Source organism: Gekko japonicus, unplaced genomic scaffold (assembly GCF_001447785.1).
Source record: "Gekko japonicus isolate JY-2015 unplaced genomic scaffold, Gekko_japonicus_V1.1 scaffold115, whole genome shotgun sequence".
Classification (NCBI taxonomy): domain Eukaryota; kingdom Metazoa; phylum Chordata; class Lepidosauria; order Squamata; family Gekkonidae; genus Gekko; species Gekko japonicus.
The window spans coordinates 1,346,642-1,353,690 of NW_015163095.1; positions in this window are offsets into that span (position 1 = coordinate 1,346,642).

Here is a 7,049-nt window from a genome sequence, read left to right on the forward strand (position 1 = left end):
CGAATTAGAAACCACCGGCATCGAAGGCGCAGTCCTCCGCTTCCACGCTGGTGAAAAAGAAGGCCAAACCAAGTAAGGAGCACAAGTCCGCAAAGAAGGACTCCTTTAAGTCCCTTAAGGCGGCAAAGAAGGGGAAGGTAGCGGTGTCTGCACTGGGTGATGCCCCTAAAGTGCCTCCCGCTCCAATGGCAGTATCGATACCGGAGGCCCAATTCCCTCCACTGATACCAACCATTCAATTATTGGACTCCCCTATACACCAATTGGAGCATCCTTACTCCGACATCGAGATGGTAGAGCTCAAGTCATCAGATGGATGCAGAGCCTTCTCCCTCTCCCTCCCCGTCGTCAACATCGACGGTATCAGAGGCTCCTGAAATCGATTCCCGTCGGGATCGACATACTTCTAACAGCACGCAGTGTCACTCTCCACGTCTGCATGTTCAATCTGTTGATATCGACGACCGGGATTACAGAGACTACTCTCAAAGGCAGGCTTCCGCCTTGTCTCTGAGACGTCCACGGTCCAGAAGTCGATCCCCCCGAGTCTTTCTACCCCCCCACCACCTCTGTCTTGGGATCAACGACAGCTTAGATATCTTTATGGGGGTTATCCACTATCCATGCCATGGCTGACTCTGGCGGGATATTCCAACTGGGATCGTTATTCGTCCCACTCTGCCCACAGATCAAGGTCGCCCTACAGGTCAAGACCTTCGGCATCTTTGTCGCGTCCTCCTGCCGACGACCCTTCCCACCACGATCCGGAACCTAGTTGTTCGTCAAATCCCCAAGTAGTACCACCTAAACCATTAATCAGTCAAACTGAGGTCACTCCGGTCCAAATACCACACCAAGATTCCTCTGATTCTGTGGAAGAGTATTCGGATACCGAAGCCTCCGAGGTTCATACCTCTCCTGACCATAAGTCTCCTGATCAGGCTGTCGCTGACAATCTACCCATATCCCCATCTGACAATCTCACGTCATATACAGATCTCATCAAAAGAATGGCCCATTCTCTAGGCCTCTCGGTCGTCCAACAGCACCCTCAGGTGTCTGATGCAGTTTCCAATATCATACAGCTCGATACCTCTGCCACTTTGGCGTTACCGATGTCTACAGTCCTTCTACAAGCCGCTAAGGCACCGTGGGAGAAGCCTTCGTCAGCCCCAGTGTCAACAAGACACCTGGATCACATGTACAGAGTCCAGGAAACTGGAGCTGAATTTTTATTCTCCCACCCTCAACCAAATTCTATGGTTGTAACCTCCTCCTCCAAATCTAAAAGAACTCACTCTATACCTTCTGACAGGGAAAGTAAGAAATTGGATGCCTTTGGCAGACGCTTCTACTCTACAGGAGCATTGGGAGTGAAAACCACAAATTACTTGGCCTGCATGAGCAGATATCAATACACTCTGTGGGAAAGGTTTTCTGAAATCCTAACTCACCTTCCTGAAGATAAACTATAGACAGCCAGAGCTATTCAAAAGGAAGGCATGGTGTTGGCAAAACAGCAGATCAACACTTCAAAACATGCCCTAGATGCCCCTCAAGAACGAAGGCCTCTGCAATAGCTCTGAGGAGACATTCCTGGCTCTGTAATACCAGTCTACCTATAGATACTAGGTCTTATGTCAAAGACCTTTCATTTGATGGCCTCGGTCTCTTTAACAGCACTACCGATTCCATACTCCAGGATATGGATAAGAGTATAAAGGCTTCTCGGGCTCTGGGAGTGTCATCCTCTGTGAGACAACAATACTGTCCTTGCACCCGGTCCAGGCCCTGGCAAAGGCATACCCCAAGTCATCAGTCTCCTGACAGACAATGGAGACCGCGGACTTCTTCAGGAGCCCAAAAACCCACCTTCCAAAAACCACGGTTTGGATCTGGGCAAAACTCTTCTCGCACCAAACAGGCTAAACCCTCCAAACAGGGTTTTTGACTTCCCTCTCACTGAGTTAGTGCAAACCCGTATATCACCCTTCCTTCACACCTAGCATCATATCACCTCAGACGAATGGGTACTATCCATCTTGACCTGAGGCTACCGTATCCAATTCCACCAGAACCCTATTACTCCTGTCGTTGTCTCCACACCCCCTTCCCCACCTCTCCTGGAAGAGGTTTCCGTCCTTCTGCACAAGGGAGACATTGAGCCGGTACCACCTCATTTGCAGAGGAAAGGATTCTATTCCCGCTATTTTACAGTTCCAAAGCGGGATGGAGGCGTTCGACCCATATTAGATCTAAGGGCACTGAACTGTTTTGTGACCTACCACCATTTCCGCATGGTGTCCCTGCAACAGATTATGCCGCTCCTCCAAAAACATGTCTGGATGGCCACCCTCGACCTCCAAGACTCGTACTTCCACCTCACCATCCACCCCTCCCACCGCCAATACCTACACTTTGCAATTGGTCAACAGTATTACCAATATGCGGCCCTGCCATTCAGCCTGTCAAGCGCCTCAAGGGTCTTTACAAAGACTATGATTGTCGTTGCAGCCTTTCTCTGTCTCAGGGATATCTCCATCTACCCCTATATTGACGATTGGCGCCTGGTAGCGCCTTCAAAGAACGCCCTGGTCTCAAACATCACCGAGACGTTGGCACTATTAGAAAATTTAGGCCCCCAGGTCAATCACGAGAAGTCTCATTTGCGTCCAGTCCAACAAATACAGTACATCAGTGCTGTACTGGATTCCAAGACATGCATGGCTTACCTGCCACAAGACAGAGCAGCAGACATCATTTCCCTAACCAATGTCGTCCTTACCCAGCCTTCAATCACGGCTTTCCAAATTCAGAGGCTTCTCGGCCTCATGGCCGCAACTACGTCGGTCCTCGTCTTTGGCAGACTAAAGATGCGTCATCTACAACTGTGGTTTATCCACAAGTATGTCCCAATGAAAAACGCACATACTGCTAACCCCTCCTCCCAACATATGAGACTCGTTACTTTGGTGGACTGTCCCTTCCAATCTCTTCCAGGGAGCACCTTTCCATCTTCCATCACCCCAAATCACCCTGACCACGAATGCTTCCCTGTCGGGCTGGGGTGCTCACATGATGGGCATGTGTGTGGGAGGCAAGTGGAACACCCACGAACGAGGTCGACACATAAACTTCCTGGAACTGCTTGCAATACAGTTCGCTGTCAAGAGTTTCTTACCACTGATCAAGGAGAAATGTGTTACGGTCCTCACGGACAACACCACTGCACTCGCTTATGTCAACAAGCAAGGAGGCACGGTCTCCCTATGTCTCTGCAACCTTGCCATCCAGTTATAGGACTTTTGCATCACCCAGTTATAGGACTTTTGCATCACCCACGACATCTTCTTGACAGCCACGCACATCCCAGGACACATGAATGTGCAGGCAGACCATCTAAGTCGAGCAGGGCTCAGTCTCCACGAGTGGGAAATGAACCCAACCTACCTCCTCCCACTCTTCCGCAGGTGGGGAGCTCCCCAAGTCGATGTTTTTGCCACCAGAGCCAACAAAAAGTGTCCTCTGTTTCGCAGCCGAGGAGGCAGGGACTCACATTCCCTAGGAGACGGTCTCCTTTATCCTTGGTCCAAGAACTCCTTTACCTGTTCCCTCCCTTGCCCATGCTTCTTTTTTTTTACATCATTTATTTAGGTTTTTTCCATAACAAAAATTTACACAAAAATATATTCATTTACATCCTATTTTGAGTATTCTTTACACTTTTTTTCCCAACCATCTGTCTACTTTCTGCCATCTTTTTAAAAACACATTCTCTTCCTTTCCCAACAATATCATGCTTACTTTATCCATTTCTTTTATTTCCATAACTTTTGTAATTAATTCTTCTCTGTTAGGTATTTTATCTGTTTTCCAACATTTAGCTATAAGAATTCTGGAACTAGTAAGGATGTATAGTATCAGGCGTAAATCATTATGTTTTATACCTTGTGGTAATATATTCAACAGATATATTTCTGGATCCAACGGAAGTTCTATTTCAACTATCTCTATAATTAATTGTTCTTTCGCTTTCCAAAATTTAACCAGTTTTTCGTACCTCCACCATATATGATCATACAAACCAATATTTCTTTTACATCGCCAGCAGTTTCCTGACACATTTTTATAACATTTTGCTACCTTATCAGGTGTCCAGTGCCACCTGTAGAACATTTTTAAAATGTTTTCTTTATATGGTGTAGCTCTTAATAATTTCGTTGAACCCCACATTTTAGACCATTTCTCTAGGCTTATGCTATTTCCCACATCTTTCATCCACTTCTCCATACATGGTTTTATTGTTTCCGCTTGCCATCTCCTCATTTAAGAGGAAATTATATATTTTTTGTATCATTTTATCTGCCGATGACAACCAAATGTTATCTAAATCCTATTTTGTTTTTGCAAAATTTCCCTTACCCATGCTTCTGAGAGTGGTCCGCAAAATCGTCAAAGACAGCGCGGACTTCATATTGATAACTGTACGGTGGCCGAGGCAACCATGGTTCTCGACCATCCTCGAATTGTCCCTCCGGCACAGGACCTCCTCTTCCTGTCCGACTCCCCTCTCCTACATCACAACATACCATGCTTGAAACTGACAGCGTGGAGAATAACGTCAACAGTTTTTCCACCCGCGTAGTAAACGTTCTACTGAACGCCAGAAAACCTACTACGCAAAGGTCCTACCATTATAAATGGCAAAGGTTCTGTTCTTCCCATGGTGATGATGCCCCTCGAGCCACCTCCGCAGGTCTCGAGAAAGTTTTCCAATACCTCCTATCCCTCACTGACTCGGGACTTTCCCACTCATTGTTACGTGTTTATTTAACTGCCCTTTTGGCCTACCATGTTCAAGTTGACAGATACACACTGTTTTCCCATCCGCTTTCAAAACGTTTTTAAAAGGTGTATTGCATCTTTACCCTCCCATCAAAACTCCTGTCGTTCCCTGGGACCTTCCTCTAGTTCTTCGCCAGCTCACGAGGAAACCCTTTGAGCTACTCGCAACTTGCGATATGAAATGTCTGTCATGGAAGACGGCCTTTCTGGTTGCTGTCACCTCTGCAAGGCAAGTTGGAGAAATACTGGCTTTCAGGCATGACACGCCATACTTGTCCTTTTTGCCAGACGGCGTCCACCTCGTACCTGACATCTCGTTCCTGCCAAAGGTAGTGTCAGAATTCCACCTACAGGCAGAGGTCTTCCTCCCAGATTTCTTCCCGGCTCCGACATCCTCAGAGGACAGACTGTTACACACCTTAGATGTGAAGCGTGCGCTCCTGTTCTATCTGAACAGAACCCGTCCATCGAGACGTGACTCCCAACTATTCGTCTCTTATGCACCATCAAGGCTGGGGACTCGTCCGCAAAAACTCTAATACCAACATGGGATGTTGCATTCTATCTTCGGCTACGCAGTGAAGGACCTGCCAGCACCCTCCTCCAGGTAGGCCACTGCTCGCTAATCTCCCATGGGTGTGAAGCACAGAGACCACGTTGAAGATAAACAGGTTGCTTACCTGTAACTGGTGATCTTCGAGTGGTCATCTGTGCATTCACACCACCCGCCCTCCTTCCCTGCTGCTGTCAGCTTCTACATTTTCAATAGGGGTTGATTTGCGTTGGTTTGAAGAAACTGGCGGGATGTCTGCGCCCTCCCCTCTGGGCATGCGCGGTGGGGTTCCTGCGCATGCCCGAGGTCTGGGCGCGAAAATCCATTAAAAGAGCTTGCTACAATGCCTATCGATCCAGCGCGTGCGAACTAGATCCCATGGGTGTGAATGCACAGATGACCACTCGAAGATCACCAGTTACAGGTAAGCAACCTGTTTTTTTTGGTCTCTGACATTCCATCGTACATCATATCCACTATGGATTTTCATTTTCCGTGTCTGAATTCTAATACATTTGAAAATGACAGAATAGGTGAAAAGATAGTGGGGTGTCTACAATGTAAGGAGATGTCTACTTAGCCTCAACCAGGGCGAGGGCTTTTCCAGCCTTTGCCCCAGCCTGGTGGAACATGCTCCCACCTGAGATCAGGGCCCTGCAGGAGGTACTACAGTTCCGCAGGGCCTGTAAAATGGAGCTGTTCTGCCAGGCCTTTGGTTGGGGCGGCAGACGTTCAACCATTCTGGCCTCCCCTGTCCATGGTCCCCCTCCCAGTGCCCTAACTGTTTTGGATATTATTTGGGCACTGGAGTTTCTTGGAGTACCTGCTATTCCATGAGGAACAGGTTTTTGTTATTATCTGTTGCTGCTATTTATGGTTTTATTGTTTTTATTGTTTGATGGTTTTATGTTGTAAGCCACCCTGAGCCCACTTGTGCGGTAGGGCGGGGTATAAATTACAAATAATAATAATACAAAAGAAAAGAGAGAAGAACAGCCCTAGATGCTAAAAAGTATGAACATGAAAGTGGTGGAGCTCTTTATTAATTCATTTATTTCATTTATAGCATACTTTTCTCCCCTTTTCCATTTTATCCTCGCAATAACCCCGTGAGGTAGATTAGGCTGAGTGGGTGTGAGTGGTCATAAGAATATGTAAATATGTGAATGATGATAAAACTGAGAAACTACTGAGGAAAATGGATTCATTATCCCCTTGAGAGAATGGAATTGAATAATGAGCCCATGGGAGCTGAGCTGAGTTTCTAGGTCATTGGTTGCCTACCCCTATACAAGAGCAGTAATGTGTCTACTAGACCACATGTACCTTTCAAGTGCCATTCATTAGGTTGTGTGCTGTTTCATTTATGCTGGCCTGATCCTGGAATAGCAGACAAATTGGCAGGTAGTTTGTGGTTAACAAGTACTGGGAAGTATAAAGAATGAAAGTCCAGCCCCTGGTGTTCTAAGGAAAGCTAAATAACAATTCAGTTAAAGATATGCAGAAATGCCTGTAGTGATGAGACATTGAGAAGGGTATCATTCAGACCCTGTTATATGCAACATTCTCTGTAAACTAAAGATTACCATGCATGCCTGCAAATACTAGATCATTCATATCCCAAGTTCTTCTCTGTGCCCATCATCTAATT